We start from the raw sequence: 19618 nt of genomic DNA, 5'->3' as shown, positions 1-19618 counted from the left end.
GGTGTCGCGAAAAAGCGCTGCTGTAATAATAAGCTTCCAGTTGCTTCCCTTTTTCACAGCGTTCTTTTCCAGTTAGCTATTTGTAGTCAGCATGTTTCATCTGGCAGTGCCTCTTGATATCATAATCTTTGAAAACAACCACAGTCTCTTGGCAAATTAGGCAGACGCAGTTGTTTCAGATTTTGGTGAAACAATACTCCAATTTTCACTGTCCTGAAAGCGGCAGCCCTCACAATCAACTTTCTTATTTTATTTACAGTCACCATAACGAAAATGGGGTGGCAAAGGGCAAGATGGCCAAAGGGCTATTGCCATCGGCTTGTCATATGGTGAATTTTTGTTGTTGTACACATTTATTTTATAATGTGGTCAACATTACTGGCCCACATTATCGATTTTATGACTGAAGTCCCAGGCCAGTAAACATTTGATCATAGGCCGCAACTAGGCCCTGGGCCGGACTTTAGACATGCCTTCTTTATGCTTTTACTTTCCATTGCACCTATCTACTTTTATCTTACCTATATCAGGCCTGTTTGTGGTAGAACAAACCCCCAAAAAGATAAAAAAAGAAGAGCATCTAGAAATGCACGCAAATCATGTGTTACTCTGCCGCCATCTCCTGGCTTAAAGTCATGATTGCAGCCTTAAGTTTTCAAAGCCGCACCCCACCTTTAACAATGTTATTTAAAATATATGACATTAAATATATCTCATCTCTCATCTCATCTCATTAGCTACACCGCTTATCCTCAGTAGGGTCGCGGGGGTGCTGGAGCCCATCCCAGCAATCATTGGGCAGTGGACAGGAGACACCCTGAACTGGTTGCCAGCCAATCGCAGGGCACACGGGGACAGACAACTCACTCGCTCATTCATACCTAGGGACAATTTGGACGGGCCAATTCACCTGAAATGCATGTTTTTTGGAATGTAGGAGGAAACCGGAGTGCCCGGAGAAAACCCACGCAAGCACAGGGAGAACATACAAACTCCGCACAGGAAGTCTGGAGCTGGATTTGAACCCACGCAGGAGGTTCCCAAGACATGAACTGTGCCGCACACGCTCTAACCACTCCGCCGCCGTATTATATATATATATATATATATATATATATGTATATATAATGTTATATTGTTATTACAATAATAATAAGAATTAGTAGAATGATAATTATTATAAATATCTAGATTCACTAGCTAGCACCATTAGTAACAAACTTATTGTGCGTTGGTATCTAACATTTCCCCCGACAATTATCATACTTACACTTACTAAGGCATTCGGCATTAAAGTAAATCCAAATCGTGAACCTGCAATAAATTACCAGATGGGAAATGTTCTCGGGAAACACAGACATCCCTAGTGATGTCCTCGGTCCCGTCAGTTAATTTAAAGGCTTGGAGCAGAATACTCGCTCCTGTGATGCTTTTGAATAGGTCTGTTTTCTCTTAGAATTGCAAAAAAAAATTGCGTTTGCCAAAATTGTGATTAGCGCACCTGTACACACAACAGCTAGGCATGTTATTTTCTAAGTTGCGACGCAACTCAACATACAAATCTATCTCACTCCATTCAAACTCATACTGCTACTCCCGCTTCTTTTGGTCGACCTGTGCTGATCAGGTGATAACGTGGGCTGGAAAGGGGTCTATAAACCCAGAAAAGAAAAGAAAAAAAAACAATCTATTTGGAAGTCCCAAGCCGAGGCAATCTACTAGCCACCTGGAACCAAGGTAGAAACCCCCACAACCTTACCTTCTCCAGGTAAACATTAAAATAAATTGTAAAAAGAAAATGTGAAGAAAGCTGCATGAACTTACTGTCTGAAGGCTTGATTCCAATTTAAAGCTCCTTTCACGATCCCCAAGAGCGGCTTGTACAATTTATCCTCAAAGGTCGGGATGAATCTTATGAGTGAAGGAGGAACGAAAAGAACTTGGTGATTGCTTCTTGCTCCCTCCCCGAAACGCCCACCCTGTAGAGGCGGGCAGTAGGAATGCGCTTCCCACCACCCCTGCCCCCCTTCGCCTCTTCTCTGTACCTTCAACTCCAGCTCAGCCGGACATGCATCACGTTTACACTAAACATCCACTCAGTGTTTCCCAAAGACTTTTTTGAGACCCCCGGTGAGTGGACAATCTTGGGGAAATCTGGGGGCAAGCTAAAAACGAGCTATTTTATGTTTTTCATTCACATCCAAAAATTGCTACACTGTGTACACATTGCAAAATGCTCAAAAAACAAATTCAGAACCTACAAATTGACAGGTATATTATTGTAAAGTGCAACCTATTAGTGATCGAAATTCCGGTTCTTTTTACAGAACCAGCTCTTTTAGTTTAGCTCCAAACGATTCTGTTGTTGCTTTAACCAATATACTACAACTAAAATTGTAAAATGCATGAAATGAATGAAAAAAAAAAGTTTTTTAGTCCTATATTTTATACTAGCCTTTATATAACTTGTTATACTAAGCAACTTTAAAGACAAGCAACACAGAAACCCTGGAAAACAAACTAAACAACAAACCACACGACAAAATAAAAATTATAAACATTAATTCCTTAGTGTTATAAAAACATTAAAATACAATAAATTTTAACTATTCACAATTCAACTTCTAACCACCTCTGAAAAACCCGCGTAAACATAAATTTAAATGTTTAAAAGTCAAGTCAAGTCGATCTATGTGTATTGTATAGCCCTTAATCACAAAGCGTCTCAAAGGGCTGCACAGACCACAGATTATTGCAACCCACAGACTATTATTACACCATCCCCTGATCTAAAACCTACATGAGGGCAAGGAAAAACTTAAAAGCCTCAACATGAGATGAATGGAGAAACCTTGAGAAGGGACAGCACATGAGGTAATCCCCCTTCCAGGATGACCAGGCTGCAATGGATGTTGTAATAACAAATAATACACATATATTGTCAACATAAAATATAGGTCATTCATATGCTATAGAATAGAAGTGTTGTTTAATCCTAGATTTAAAACAAAAACAAAAATATCATTTGTCTCTACTGAACATTGAAATTTAGGAACACAAAGTGCTAAGCTTTGAGGACTGATTCGGATTTTTCTGTCAGTCATAGATAATGCACAATGTTTTGGAGCCATTTACATCATTAAAAGGAGTCCAAGTAAGGATAATATTTCTGCTTTGACTCATTTTTTCAAATTTCTTTGTTGTCCTCTGTATTGCAATCTCTATTGAACTGTTCCTGTGCTCAATGTACTAATGTGGCAACACTTTCCTTCTTTGCTCAGCAAACAGTATACTGTACATTGCAAACATTGCCACGATTCTATTATCAGACGGCCAAATAAATGCACTGATTCAAACACAATTTTTTTATTTATTTTTTTAAATGTTGTTTGTGTTGGATTTCCATTGTTGTAAGCAGTCATAGAATGTGTACCCTTCAAAGTGTGAGTGATAATTTAATAAAACACTTAAAAGTACAGTTTAATTCAGTTTTGCCTATATTATTATTTTGTATACATTTTTTGAGGCATTTATAGGCAAAAGATTAGCTTTATTTAAATTGTTATTGTTGTGGTTTTGCCCTAGAAAAGACTTCTCTTACATTCTCAGCAGTCATGAAACACCACACATATCCTGCCAAAAGTAAGTCACAAAAGAAAAGTCCATGGTATTAAATTAGCGGGAACAATTTTTGAAAATAATGAGAGTATTAAAGCAGCAAAACTTTCTGGGGGCACGCAAATCCTCGCAAGTGCAGGTTTTAAAATCAGGTTTTTTTTTTGTTTTTGTTTTTTTTAATCTGCCGTCCCCTGGGCATATACCCGATAATGCCACTGTACCAGCTTAGGTCACATCACAAAAAGGGCAGTCAAATTTAATTTTTCCTTTACAAGTACATTTAGCATTTTATCTTATCATATGCACATATATTACATCTAAATACTACTTACTGCATGCTACTTTGTTATTTTAATGCTTTTATCTGGATACCTGGGGTTCAGAATGCATTAGCTAATTACCATAGGTTTTCTATCCCCCGCAGAGACACCAATTTCTCTTTGCAAAGCCCCCTTAGAACAGATTCATGTCATATCCCAGAGGTCCACTTTTACCTGTGTTTGAAATTCTGTTAAATGAGTTATGTTTACGGCTAGAAGTATCCTGATAATACCTTTTCTCATAAAGTTAAACTTCACAAAGGAAAACGCTGGCAGCAGCGTCTGCTTTTTTTATCAAGATCAGCGCTCAGAAGGTGATCCCTTCGCCCATCATCTTAACTGAGGAGAAGAGTACCTTTATGTGTTCTCAATTCAATTTTTTCCCAAATCGAAAAGAATAAAGAGGCAAAAAGTCATGGGAACCCCAATAAATTTACGTCAAAATCACAGCCGGAGTAGCTAGAAGTAAAAGTCAGTTTAATCATTGTTTCTGTATTTCTGAAGAAAAAGAGGCGGAATTTAAGAATGTGACACACTAGAAAAACAATACACACTAGCTGGTGTCTCACACTAGCTTAGGTCACAATCAACAAAGGGCGTCTACGTTGGAATAAACACGATGCAACAGGTCGTGAATTTGGCAGAGAGTCTGCTGACTAGGCAAAAAAAGTGAAGAAAAAAAAAGGGAAAAGCAGGAAAATGAGAGAATAAGAGGAAGAAACAAGGAAAGAAAGGGAAAAAGAAAAAGAAAAAAAGTAAAAAAGGAAGGAAGAAAGAGAAAAAGAGAAAGAAAGAAACAAACAAAGAAAGAAGGGGAAAAAGCAAACAAACCGAAAGACAGACAGTAAAAGAAAAAATAAAGAAAGAAAGTGAAAGAAATAAGCAAAAGAAAGACAGTGAAAGAAAGACAAAGGAAAGAATCACAGGGAAAGAAAGCAGGAAAGCAAGAAAACATTGAGGTTGTTATCATGCTATTCAGATTTTCATGACAAATATATCGTTATATAAAGCTGCAATAAATCAGTATACATATACAAAAGCTGATGCATAAAGAGGAAACTAAATTGAACAAAAATATGCATTATATTTTCACTCTTATTTATTTCTTACGTGTTTTTTTCATTTCATATTTTGTTTATCTATGTCTGCTTTAGCCCTTCATCTGCAACGCCTCCCATAAAAAAATAACAACAACAGGCCCCAAAAGACCTCTGTATTTAAAAAAAAAAAATTAACAATGGTAAAAGATCAAAAAGTCAAGAGCCAAAGACAAGAAGAAGAGTGAAAAAAACATGCGGCGCATGAAAGCAACGTCCCGTCCAGGACGAGGGATCATTAGCTGAAGATTCGACAGCGAGAATTCTCTGGAGAGTGCACATCAAAGGCCTGGGAGTCATTGAGGATTCGCGGGAAAATGTGCAACCTGCATGCTAAAAAAAGGCGTAGCGCTCTTCTGCTTGTTAAAAAGACGATTGCGGCCGGCGTTCGTAAAAGCCGCTAAAAAAATAACTTTTGGGGTATTTTACTTGTACTAGTTGAAGCTTAGCAAGGAGCTTTCGAAGAAGACGCACAACCAGAAGACATCATTTAGCAAATTTCAGGCTTTATTTACAGGGCTAACAATAATGGTTAGCGGCATGCCATAGCCTGCAGCCAAGTGGCAAAACTCAGTGCCTAGAAAAGAAAACAGTGGAAAAATGTCTTGGCACCAGCATGCCAAGACTAGGGACCACCACATGCAGGGTTTTGTTATGAAAGGAGAGTGACACCGAAGGACAAAGCAGGAAAAGCTAACACTAACAATAGCAGCGCACGCCGAGCCATAACCTGCAGTCAAGTGGTTAACATGAGCAGCTAGTGAAGGAACATTTGGGTAAAAAAGCGGAGGATGCTTTAATCATGGGACTGTGACAAACGCTTGCAACCAGTTGTGGAAAAAAAATAGCAGGCTCAATTCACACAGAGCAGCTGACATTAACATTAGTGACTAGCGGCAAGCCATAGCCTCCAGCCAGGTGGCTAAAGTGAGTGGCTAGAGAAGGAAACAGTAGGAATAAAAGCAGAAGATGCTTGAATCATGGAACTCAGTAACAGTGGCTTACATGACCAGCTGTGAAAGAACAATCTTGATTCACACGGAGCAGCTAACAATAAGAATAGCAGCTAGATATGGAGCTATACAAGCTGTTACATAACAAAACATGACTTGACTTAACCTCACAATAGCCTGAATTCAAGTGGCAAACATGAGTGGCTCGAGAAGGAAACGATGGAAAAAAGTGCTAAATGCCTGAATCCCGGGACTTTTTCTTCTTAAATTGTTGTTTTGAAGTCTTCATTTGACAACCTGATGACTTAATTGGGTGTTCAGGGAAATTAATAAAAATATTTTCCACCACGAGAGCTGAGTGTGACAAAAAACCTTGTCTGAAGGGAACCTGTCTCAGCGGCTACAATCAAGATTATAGAAATAAATGGAAACCAGTGTGTATTACAATACTGGTCATCGAAGACGTTCAGGGTGTGTACCTGTTGGCGTTTTTATGTCGACTTTGTGGACACGGTGGAGGAAAACACCTGATCAACTGTTTAGAGATCAGATCGGCCCACTGAGGTCTTACTTCAACGCTGTAAAGTCGTCCTGGCCAGCAACCTCGCAGACAGACCACCGAACTCTTTGCAATGGATTCAAAGTTATTTGACGGGAAGGAAGCAATATGTGAAAATGGGAGAGTTGTCATCTGAATACTTGGAACTCTGTTGTGGAGTACCACAAGGTTCTATCCTGGGTCCAAAGTTATTTAATTTATATATTAATGATATTTTTAATGTTTCAAAACTGTTAAAATTAGTCATATTTGCAGACGACACTAACATTTTCTATTCAAATGATAACTATATTGATTTGGTAACCTGCATTAATCGTGAATTAATTAACCTAAAAGAATGGATGGATATAAATAAATTATCTTTAAATTTAAATAAAACCAAAGTAATATTATTTGGTCATCGCAAGGCAAATAGAGATTTAAAAGTAAAAATGGATGGTGCTGCAATAGACATTGTATCAGAAATTAAGTTTTTAGGGGTCATTACAGACAATAAATTAAGTTGAAAAACACACATCAGATACATACAAACTAAGGTATCTAAAAGCATTTCAATAAAGAATAAAGCCAAATTCCTTTTAAACTATAATGCATTGTATTTAAGGGGTGGAATGGGGGGTTTGCTCACCTAATGACTAAAATGGCTGCGCCCTGTTTGGCTGCGGCTGCATCGGCTCACTACAGTTTAACTGTTCGGGTCAGGTGTATCGACATTTCGTTCTGTGTGCATTGTTACAAAGAATGACAATACAAGTAAAATTATTATTATTATTATTATTATTATATTGTTCTCTAGTTCTGCAATACTTAACATATTGTGCAGAAGTCTGGCGCAATAATTGCAAAAGTTCACAACAGCCCCTTTTTATCCTTCAAAAACGTGCAATAAGAACCATACACAGGGTAGGATATCGGGATCATACTAATATTTTATCCATGCAGTCCAAATTATTAAAATTGGATGATATAATAAAAATTTTCACTTCCAACTGTTATTTAAGGTCAACAAAAACATGGCGCCGAAAAACATACTTGAGGGGCTGTAGTAAATTAAAAATCCCAAAGGTGAGAACCACCAGGAAAAGTATGTGTGTGTCTGTGACTGGAGTCAAACTTTGGAATAATTTACAAGACGAGATCAAACAATGTACAACTATTCACTTGTTCAAATTTAAATACAAAAAACATTACTAGCGGAATACAGAGATGAAGAAAATGGGATATGAGAGAGATTGGAAATACTGCGTTTAAAACTACAGTTAACTTTGTTGTTATTGTTGCTATTATTATATCATAACTGTTATCATAAATATTTTTTAGAAAAAGTAATTTTTATTGTTATAATCATTGCTGCCGCAGTGATGTTTGGTAACTAGTGGCATTATGACATTGAGGGATGGGTATTACAAAGATTAGTGTATAAAATATGTGATTATTGTAATTATTATAATTATTGATATCTGACCAATGTAAAAAGTATATCCATGAGATTTTGTTGTATTAGACACAAGAGGAGAAGAGGATTTGTAAAATGTATTTAATAGGGAAGATAAAGGGGTAGGGAAAATAAGCTGCTTTCAACATGGCGGCGTGCATGGATGCTGCGGCTAGTCGCTCTCCAGCTAATCTTCTATTTATTGCCGTTCTCTTGTCTTTTTTGCTTTCTTTTTTGGACACATGCGTGGGCAAAAATACTTACAGTAGGGACGAACTTATTCGGTTGGGTGGGCGTCTAAATTTCGACTTTTTGGGCACTTTTTACACCGCCTATGATATACCGTGCGAACTTCAAAGAAATAGGGCATCCTTGTGGACAACTATTCCTCCTAATAAACGACGACAACGGCGCCGTAAAGACAGAAAACAGAAGCGAGGTTGCCGTGCGGGTAGATGTGTGAAGCGTGCGAAGTCGAAGGAACAAGAAGGACGCGAGGATGTGACTGATTCCACCATTCATTCCTCGCTGGACAACCGACGCTTTAAACTCAACGCTCACAAACGGCCCCAACGGCAAAATCTTGTAACGATCTCTACAAAGACTACAAAGACTTCAGCTAAGTCAAATGATTCAGCAAAGCTAAAATTTGGTCTTTTAAATATTAGATCGCTTGCTCCTAAAGCTTTACTTGTTGATAACATTATTTGTGATTATAAACGTAACTGTATCGGTCTTTGTGAAACTTGGTTACGCCCGGATGAGTATTTAGCGCTAAATTATGCTTCACCCCCAGACAACGCGAGTAGCCATGTAGCACGCACGTTGAAAAAGGGTTGGCGGTGTCGCGCTCATTTCTGAAAAATCGCTCAAATTTAATCCTCGTACCTCTAATAATTACAAAGCGTTTGAGGCTCTTGTGATGCGGTCCTCTCTATTGTCAATTTATGTAATAAATATCTATCGCGCACCTGGGCCATACACAACTTTCTTAGACGAATTTGCTGAACTTTTGTCTGAACTAGTAACCTATGCAGACAAAATTATAATTATGGGGGACTTTAACATTCATATGAACTCCCCACTCAGTTCACTTACTATTGCGTTTCGGTCTCTAATTGATGCATTTGGTTTTAATCAACTGGTTGATTTGCCAACCCATTAAGATGGAAACACGCTAGACTTGATTCTGACTCGAGGAGTTTTAACCTCAAACATTATGGTGTTACCGTGTACTACCGTTATCTCGGATCATTATTTAGTTACATTTGAGGTGCTAGCTAAATGTAGTGTTAAAAAAGCTGAAGGATTTAGCGGACGCAATATAAGCACTGGCACAGTTTCTGAGCTCTTTGAACTCCTTCCTGGAGCAGTTGCGTCCTTTCCTTCATACAATGGCTCGATTGACTCACTCAAGAATGAGTTCAATACTACCCAGACTAGTGTCCTGGATTCAATAGCGCCCATAAAGCTAAAATCAGGTCCTAAAAGACGCACGCCTTGGTTTACTGATGAAACTAGAACCCTTAAACAAGAATGCAGGAAATTGGAAAGAAAATGGCGCGCTACCAAGCTTGAGGTATTCCATCAAACCTGATGTGACAGCTTTTTAAAGTATAAAGCGGCCCTTGCCTCTGCAAAATCGGCCTACCTTTCGAAGGTGATTGCGTCTCAAAAGAACAATCCCAAATTCCTTTTTGACACTGTAGCGTCGCTTACAAGGCAACAGACTATCGCAGATAGTCCGACGCACTCTGCTCATGACTTAATGGTCTACTTTACTAATAAGATTCAATGCATACAGGAAGAAATTGCTAAAGACATTATTAATACCACACATATTAAAGGGCTGAAATCTACAGATGCACGACAGGGTGGCTGTCCAGGGAAATTGTCCAGTTTTAGTGAACTGTCACTTGATGATCTCAAACAGGTGGTGAATGCGGCCAAACTGACAACTTGCCAGTTCGACCCGCTCCCAGGTTCACTTATTAAAAGTCTTTTTGGCGTCCTTGGACCTTCAGTTCTAATAATTATAAACATATCACTCTCCTCAGGTGTAGTTCCAGCAGCTTTGAAGTCCGCCCTTATTAAACCCACACTGAAACGACCCAACCTTGATCCAGAAATCTTAAGTAATTATAGGCCTGTGTCAAACCTACCTTTCCTTTCTAAAGTACTTGAAAAAGTAGTGGCACAGCAGCTGAATGATTTCATATCCGAGAATAACCTTTTTGAATCTATGCAATCAGGCTTCAGGGATAACCACTCTACTGAGACAGCTCGGATCAAGGTAACAAATGATCTCCTACTGGCAATGGAATCTGGCGCTTGATCACTTTTGCTGCTGCTGGACCTTAGTGCTGCATTTGACACAGTGGACCATAATATCTTGCTAGAACGGTTGGAAAAATGGATTGGTCTCTCAGGAACCGTCCTCTCGTGGTTCAGATCCTACCTCTCAGATAGGACGCACTGTGTTAAATATGGCGAAATGACATCTGAGCCCTTTAATGTTACCTGTGGTGTTCCGCAGGGTTCAGTGCTTGGCCCCCTTCTTTTCAGCATTTACATGCTTCTATTAGGTGATATTATTCGCAAGTACAATATCAGCTTCCACTGCTACGCAGACAACACTCAACTATATCTTCCGTTGGAGGAATCTCCCACACTAAACTGTGGAAATTTGGAGGCCTGCCTCATTGAGATAAAAGAGTGGATGTCACTCAATTTCTTGCGTCTTAACTCTGAAAAGACCGAAATGTTAGTCATTGGTCCATCTAAATGCCGTGACTTATTCTCAAAAACTGCTGTGAACATTGACAAATGTCACATCACACAGAGTGACTCAATTAAAAATGTAGGTGTCATATTTGACCCTGATCTATCCTTGAAATGCATGTAAAGAAAATTACTAGAACCGCTTTCTTCCATCTTCGTAACATTGCTAAAATCCGTTCAATACTGTCTCAGTCGGATGCGGAAATTATAATTCATGCGTTTGTTACCTCCCGTCTCGATTAATGTAATGCACTACTCTCTGGTCTCCCGAAGTCTAGAATCAAGTCTCTTCAGCTGGTACAAAATGCCGCAGCGAGGCTTTTAACTAGGATAAAAAAGTACGATCACATAACACCGATTTTGGCTAACTTGCATTGGCTCCCAGTTAGCCTTAGATGTGATTTCAAGGTTCTCTTAGTATTATACAAAATCATACATGGACTTGCTCCCTCTTATCTTTCAGATCTGATTTGCCCCTATGTCCCAGTCCGAAGCCTACAATCTGAGAGTGCCGGTCTTCTGGTGATCCCAAGAGCAAAGAAGTGTTCTGCTGGTTCGAGAGCGTTCTCCATCCGGGCACCGGTGCTGTGGAATGCTCTTCCCCCTGAGATCCGATCTGCAACCTCAGTGGAAATGTTTAAATCTAAGCTTAAAACTCACTCCTACTCCATAGCATATGAATAACCTACTCTTCTCGTCGGCTGAAAAATAGTCTGTGTAATATAGTGTAATAATCTGTGAAGCCCTTTGAGACTCTTCGTGATTTAGGGCTATACAAATAAAAATGACTTGACTTGACTTCTGACTACCCCTTTTCGAACATGTTATGTAACATTATTTTGTTGTTGACTCGTTGTTTTCAAGGATTTCAAGCACCCGTACGAAGCCTGAAGTGGTTGTTGCCGTGGGCTTTTTCTGATTTTTTTTTGTATGCGTTGGGGAACAAAACACAAAACTATAATGATGGCCCCCACCCCTCATAAGCGCCCCCCTCCCCTTTAATGACAAAGAGTGTTGTGTGGCACACATGCAGGAATGTTGTTGACTTGCAAAGAGCGAACTTGAAGGCGCTCCTTCGCTCTTGTGACGCCTACTGCTACATAACACAATCGTTTGTCTGGGAGTCGCAAGTCATATTTCCACTCTATTTACCAGGGGCGCTAACAGGTGGAGGGGGGCAATGCCCACCCACAGTTACGTTCTGCCCACCCAAAGAGAAATGGATGTAGGGAACATGAAACAAAAGAAGAAAAGGAAAAGGGAAAATGGAGAACACAAGAATTAAAAAGTGGCTTTATTGGGGTAGCAATAGTTGTGCCCGCCCCCCATTGCATTTGAAGGTAAATTAAATCACATTACTATAGTTTCAGTTTTATTTCCGTGCAGTTATTTTATCTCTCTCTTTACCTTTGGACCCCAGGGCTGATCACAGACCCACAGGTTTGCTTTAAAACAGCCACCTGCTTGACATGTGAGGCTGCCCCTTTAAAAGGGGCGAAGCTTGGGACGCATAGATCGGCTCCCACACAGGGGTTAAGGGAGAAAAAAAGCGAAGGAGGAATCATGAACTTACTTAAGTAACTGGTTCCATGTAGTCCAATATAGTGGAGTAAGAGTATCATTTATGCTCTACAAATCTACTCAAGTAAAAAGTATGGTGATTCAAAGATACTCCCAGAAGTACAAAATGGCCCAAATATATCAACAATGTTGACAGGACGAGCTTCTTTCAGCTACGTCTTCTAGCAAAAGTGTATCTTCACGTTAAAAGCGCAGTCTCCGTAACTGCTCCAATTTCTGTGATTACCACTGCAGACGCACCTCATTATTGGGCGCGGGCAATGTTCCCCGCAAGCCAGGGGTGTCCAAACTTTTCAGAAAACGGTCCAGATTTGGTAAGCTGAAAATGTGTGAGGACCGACTATTACAGTAAAAATTGGATCACAGGCCGTAACTGGCCCCCGGGCCGGACCTTGGGCATACCTGCTCTAAGATTCCAGGGGTCTGAGCAATCACAAAGTCTGTGAGTATCTCTTGGAATAACGGTGAGCATGAATTGACTAATGTAAAATTGGAAAGCTTGCTCGGCCCGCGCTCTCTAGTTGTTTTACAATAATAATAATAAGCAGGTTACATGGCTGCAAGGCCGCCATTGGGAGATGTGGAGCACATTGTAAAGCTCTTGGGGAAGTCATTGACTTGAAAAGCGCTATATAAATGCAGATCATTTCATTTCATAACTGTTACATTAGATTTCTGTTCTTTTGAATAGTTTATTTTGTAACAATACTGATATTTTGGGGGAATAATTTAGTCATTTGTACAGTACAGAAATGTATGTACTGTAAATTCTGGACTATAGAGCGCACCTGATTATAAGCCGCACCCACCACATTTTAAGAGGAAAACCGATTGTGTACTTACACAAGCCGCACCTGTATATAAGCCGCATGCGCCCACATTAAAAAATGTAACACAAGCACAAAATTAACCCAAAATTAAGTCCCGCCATTGAAACTGAATTTCCTTCATTTAAGTACTCAGTCCAAAAATCACAGCCTGCAAAATGAACGCAAAATGATACTTTCGTATTTTTGATCTTAACATATTGAATTATTGTATTATTTCTGTAATAGTGTTTATGTAACACATTGTTACTATAGAGATATATCTGTAGTATTTCTATAGCATTTATTTTATCATCAGACTCTTTGTGATTAAGGGCTATACAAATAAACATGACTTGACCTGACTTGACTTATCAGAATGAAGGCAAAACAATGTTAGGTCCAGGGGCAATTTTAGGTTCAGTTTTGGGAGCGATGAGCACCCAAAGTGTCTGGCTGATTTTAAAAAAAAAAAAAATCAATTTAATTAATAAATAATAAAATCGACCTCTGCGTTGTCAAACACAAGCGATTTTATTACCAAAGAGATAAGAATTCAGTATCAGATAAATCTGTATCAACTCATAACCTTTGATAATATTAAATGGTTTATAGGTAATCCATTCAAATGTGATGATAAAGTGGTCAATTAAAGAAGAAATTGTACACATTTCTCAGAATACATCTTCTAGAAGGTATGCTTGTAAGAGAGCAGTGCTAGGAATCAAATGGACTGGACCATTTCAAGGCAGTGGTGTATTTCCAACGCTGCGTTGTTCACATTTGTTTTGTTTTACTTTTTTTTTGTTTTTTAATTTAGCCTTTTTCCTCATATTTAAGCCTTACGTGTCCTATATTAAGGGAAAGAGTTTTGTAAAGGGGCTGGTTACACCCATGGTTAGGATCCTGTTTATAGGCACTAAAATTGATATTTATTTTTGTAATTCCATAGGATTTTGTTGTAGACACACAAAAGGACAATGGGGAGAAAGTTGACACAAAGAAGTTTTCTATGAATAGTACTATATTTACTATAATCTATATCTTGACTATATGTTGACTATTAGTCAGGCGAGCCGGATGAAGAAGCCTGACGGGCCGCATGTGGCCCATGGGCCGTAGTTTCCCTATCCCCGAAAGGCACTGATCCCACTCCATCATCTTCATGACTTTGCAAAACCGCAAGAACCCGCACAGGCACCGCCCCCTCAGCATAGACGTCACAGCTCCTTTTTGCACGTGTGCAAATTCAATTCAATCAATCAATGAAAGCGGACACCACATTAACATTGCGGTTCGACCTTGTTTACGAAGCCACGCGTGATCTCCACGCCACGCAGGAATGCACACGCAAACACGCACACACGCATGCGGTTTATTTATCCTTGCCACGACCGGGGTCGTCGCACTTCCGGAGTCGTTTTTAATGATTATAATTCCTGACCTGGCTTTGTAGCGAGCCGGCGCTCCATCGTGACGTGAAAATATCCACGCAAAAACTTGTTGTTTGGAGAGAAAAGAGAAGTGAAGATGATGAAAATGGTGGTGGTGCGCCTCTGCTTCATTTGGAGAATCCTGCAAGTGGATGCATGTGGGCGGCACTCTCCCGAGCAGCCAATCAGAAGCGAGCAGGCGAATTTTCAGCGGGGAGACCAATTGTTGGTTTCTCAAATGATCACTCAAAATGCTTCAAGTTTAGGTTTAAATGTGACCACTAAGAGAAAAAAATGAAAGAAAACAAGAATGGGGTTAACACGAGACCTGCAGGCCAGATAAGGCCTATCCAGGGTTTAATCTGGCGCTGAGAGAAGCACAAGAAGAAAAAACGAGCTTCAGTTTAAATATGTCCCCTTTGCGTCACCAAGGCAGGCGCCACCCACAAGTTACTGTAGCTGAAATTCTTTCCCTCTCTCTCTCTTTGTCTTCTTTTATATTTCATTTCTTCCTCATGTCCCCCCCCCCCTTTCTCTCTCTGGTTCTCTATCTTTATTTTCTCTTCTTCTCTTTCAATTTCTCCCTCCCTTTCTCTTTTTATCATCTCTCGTTTGTTTCTCTCCCCCTATTTCTCTATTTTCTTCCTTTTCCTATTTCTTCCTCTCTCTGTCTATATTTTTTCTTCCCTCCTTTTCTCTTTCACTTTCTCTCCCTCCAGCTCTCATTTGTTCATTCTCACCCTCCATTTTTCTCTCCTTTGCTCCTCTCTTTTTCTTTTTGGCTTTCTCTGTTTCTATTATTATTATTTGTTACTATCTCTCTCTCTCTCTCTCTCTTTCTCTCTCTATTATCTTACTCTGTCCTCCCCCTGTCTTTCTTTTTTTATTTCTCTTCCATTCTCTCCCACTTCCTTTGTCTATCTTATTATTTTCTTCTCTCTTTTCTTCTTTGTTTCTTCCTCACTTTTTTCTTTCTCTCTCTTCATTACTCCCCTTCCTTTGCTCTTTCCTTGTTCTCTCCGTTTCCCACTCTTTTTTCTCTTTTTGTCTAACTTTGTCTGTATCGTTCTTTCTCTCTTTTGTTTTTCCTATTTCTGCCTTTCTCGCTTTTGATTGTCTTTTTGTTTCTTTTTCTCTTTTCCTTTTGTTCTTTGTCTTTCTTCTCTCTTTGCCTCACTCTCTTATATTATCCATCCCTCTCTATGAATTTTTCTGTCTCTCTCTTTCTCCCTCTCTCCCTTTCTGTCTTTATCTTAAATATACTAGTCCACAAAATCCAAAGCGAAAACAGTAGACACCCAAAATAACGAGTGTTTACGTTACTGCGTGAAATACGATGTTTTAGACCCTTTTTATGACATTTTCAACACTATACAAAACGTCATAATATATTCCCTGTGTTTTGCTATTGTTAAGAGCATGCTAAGTTGAGGCTAACTTCCTGTTAGCATTTGAACAAGAGCTCCATTTTTACTTGTCTGTGTTGTGTCTTTAAAACTATGAAACAAAGCATTTTTTGCTTCTATATAGAACAAGGGTCAGCAACATTTTTGGTGTGGAGTGCCACTTTCACATTTCCTTGTAAATCAGTTAATGACTCGCACAATATTTTTTTTTATCCAACAGAGCTGTAATTTTACACCAGTCCAAATATACAACATGGATATACATTGAAATCATATAACTAACCAATTTTATCTTCCACTATTCTTGTTCATCAGCAAACTAAAAAATGAATGTGAGCAACATGTGGAAAGGCCTCTAGACATCCATGACTTCAACCATTCTTCATCAACAATGAACTACAATCAAAAAAGAAGTAATATGGACAGCTACCATACAATTCATCAATAAAATCTTATTTCAGAAACTATCAAAACTTGAAACACACACACATTAGGACTTTTTATTCAGGAGTTAGCAGGGGCGGGGGGGATTTTTGCAAAATCTGACTCCCCTGCTAATATGGACCCTGTTTGAGATATAGACTTGTGACTTCTAGGATAACCTTCTGTGACATAAATATGTCAGCGCAATGATTTTGAAGAGCTTCCGAACGTTTCTCATAATATTACTTTTATTAATAATAATAATAGTTGTACAAAATCATACATGGACTTGCTCCCTCTTATCTTTCAGATCTGATCTGCCACTATGTCCCGGTCCGAAGCCTACGATCTGAGAGTGCTGGTCTTCTGATGATCCCGAGAGCAAAGAAGTCTTCTGCTGGTTCGAGAGCGTTCTCCATCCGGGCACCGGTGCTGTGGAATGCTCTTCCCCCTGAGATTCGATCTGCAACCTCAGTGGAAATGTTTAAATCTAAACTTAAAACTCACTTCTACTCCATTGCATACGAATAACCTACTCCTCTTGTCGGTTGAAAATAGTTTGTGTAATATAGTGTAACAATCTGTGAAGCCCTTTGAGACTCTTCGTGATTTAGGGCTATACAAATAAAAATGACTTGACTTGACTTGACTAATAAAACGAACTAGATTTGTCAAACACCTATTCAGTAACACATCACAAAGTGGAGGTATTCCTCTGTGATTGGATCCCAAAGCTAAAAAACATAATAAGTTTAAAGTGCGTCTTACTGTGCAAACAGTATAGGCAGGGGAGTCCGATTTTAAATGGAAAAAAGACCCAATTTGTTTACACCGTGGGATCCAATGCAACTAGGGTTTCATTCACAATAAAATACATTACAAATTTTACATTCTATCTGTACAATTAGTTGTGATCGTGGATATCATAGCGTACATTGATTTGTCTCCGGTGTTGGTGACTTTTCCTTCCGCGTTAACAAACGCATTTTGTAGAATACGATCGTGCTTGATTGTTTTAATAAACGCGTTATATAGACTACGATCGCTTAATTGTTTTAATTAGCTCACTTTATTGTTTTGATAAACCTATTGTATAGAATGCGATCGCTTTTGTCAGAACGCAGCAGAATGCGCGTTCACACGAGGCGGGAGGATTTAAAGGGGAGTCGGATTTAGTCACTACACCGTACCTGGACACAGCAGCTTTTAATGTATCCGCCTTATCAGACTCGTTCTTGAATTCATGTTCATATTTCGTCTCGTAATGACGTTTAACACTTAACGTGCGAGGTACAATGCTCTCGAGGCATAATGCACAAACAGCATGGACAATTTTTGCACAAAGCCCCATTCTCGTCTGTCCACGCTGGCTGGACAGAAAAAAAAATTCCGCTCGAGGAACCGTCATGATTTGGCTGTCGTGATTCGGCTGTCGTGATTCGTTCATTTATCGCGCACCAGTGTTTCTGTGGGAGGGTTAAAACAGATCTCTCCTCCTCTGCGAGGCACCGCGCAGAAACACGCTCACCGCAAAGCCGCTAAACAATGTAAGCGCGCAATGAAAATGTCAAAATTTCAGGTAAAAATGCGTATTTAAAAAAATCACTACTTTGCCGTGCGCTCGCGTGCCACTGGTTAACCCCTCGCGTGCCATAGGTTGCAGACTCCTGATATAGAAAATATAATGATTCAAGTTGTGCTATTAGTTCTGTGGTTCTGTGTCACAATAGTTTGAAAAGTCATGATTATTAGCTAATGGCTAAGTAGTTAGTACAGGACATTTGTAAAGCGAGGTTTTTTTTAATAGAGTATTTCAAATTGTTTTTTTTTCACTCGTATTATCATTTATCAAGGTTCGTAAACCTTTTTAATGGCCAAATTCAAGGACTTTTAAAGCAAATTCAAGGCCAATTTTTCAATTTTTCTAGTACTTTCAGAGGAAGAAATCCAGTACTGATCAAAAGGGTTGTTTTCCTGTTGACTTTGATGACTTTGCTGCTAACACATACCCTGTCATTAGCTGTTTCCATCCATGATCTATTTGCGTCAAATGTAAATGATCTGCATTTATATAGCACTTTTCAAGTCAATGAAGACCTCCCAATGCGCTTTACAATGTGCCTCACACTTTACCTTTTACACACACTAATCGATAGCAGCATCAGCCATGCAAGGCAACTACCTGCTCATCGGGGGCATTCTGGATTCAGTGTCTTGCCCAAGGACACTTTGACATATAACACGGAGGAGCCGGTAATCAAACCTGCGACCTCTTGATCCCAAGACGAGCGCTTTACCTCGTGAACTGCTATAGATTGACATGGGCTGCTATAGATTGAGATTAATTCTGCCATTCTGCTTCAACAATACACGCACATCTTGGTTATGTCACACTTGTTTACATACACGGAAAGGACTCTGAAGGTGTTGGGTAATAGTAAAGTTTAATACGGAAGACAAAAAAGAAAGAAAGAACTGTGTGGATAAAAAGCAGAGCAATGAGCCAAATTTAGATTGATTTTAATGATATTGATTGCTCCGAAGCATAGTGCATTCAATCTTTCAATCAACTGCTAATCTTTTGCCTTTTGTTAATTTATATTTTTTTGTTTATATTTTTCAGAGGATCTGTTTCTCATCTCATCTCATCGCATCTCATTAGCTGCACCGCTTATCCTCAGTAGGGTCGCGGGGGTGCTGGACCCCATCCCAGTAATCATCGGGCAGGGGACACCCTGAACTGGTTGCCAGCCAATCGCAAGGCACACAGGGACAGACAACTCACTCGCTCATTCACACCTATGGACAATTTGGACCGGCCAATCCACCTGAAATGCATGTCTTTGGAATGTGGGAGGAAACCGCAGTACCCGGAGGAAACCCACGCAAGCACGGGGAGAACATACAAACTCCGCACAGTAAGTCTAGTAGCTGGATTTGAACCCACACAGGAGGTTCCCGAGACCTTAGAACTGTGCCGCACATGCGCTAACCACTGCGCCGCCGTGCTGCCTGGATGTTTCTCACTTGGTAAAATATAATTGTAAAAAGCAAATGATTTTGCATTTTATCATTTATTTACAGCACTGAAGAGTTTAATATATTTAATTTCTATTTTATAGTTCTGGGTTTTCAGGGGTTTTGTGTTGTTGTGAATTGTAAATCCAATCAGTGTGTAAAAAGCTAAAATTGTTCTGTATTTTCTG

The 19618-nt window shown here is 39.4% G+C and overlaps 1 protein-coding gene across 5 annotated transcripts in view; it reads right to left on the bottom strand.

Moving 5' to 3' along the window:
- The window catches only part of LOC148357504 (rho guanine nucleotide exchange factor TIAM1-like), a 105929-nt gene extending 91210 nt beyond the window's left edge, over window positions 1-14719 (bottom strand). For 3 of the 5 annotated variants that reach the window (XM_088346481.1, XM_088346485.1, XM_088346484.1), the window contains exon 1: window positions 14595-14719. The gene's annotated coding sequence lies outside the window, so the exon portion shown is untranslated. Of the gene's footprint in view, window positions 1-1824; window positions 1896-14594 lie in introns of those variants that run through there. The other 2 variants (XM_088346482.1, XM_088346483.1) reach the window with 2 other exon arrangements.
- Between the last annotated feature and the right edge of the window lie 4899 nt (window positions 14720-19618).

Source organism: Urocampus carinirostris, chromosome 10 (assembly GCF_059441175.1).
Source record: "Urocampus carinirostris isolate Australia breed hairy pipefish chromosome 10, RoL_Ucar_1.0, whole genome shotgun sequence".
In the NCBI taxonomy this organism is placed as follows: domain Eukaryota; kingdom Metazoa; phylum Chordata; class Actinopteri; order Syngnathiformes; family Syngnathidae; genus Urocampus; species Urocampus carinirostris.
Note: the sequence above shows the minus strand (reverse complement) of the source record. Positions and strands in the feature narration are given on the sequence as shown.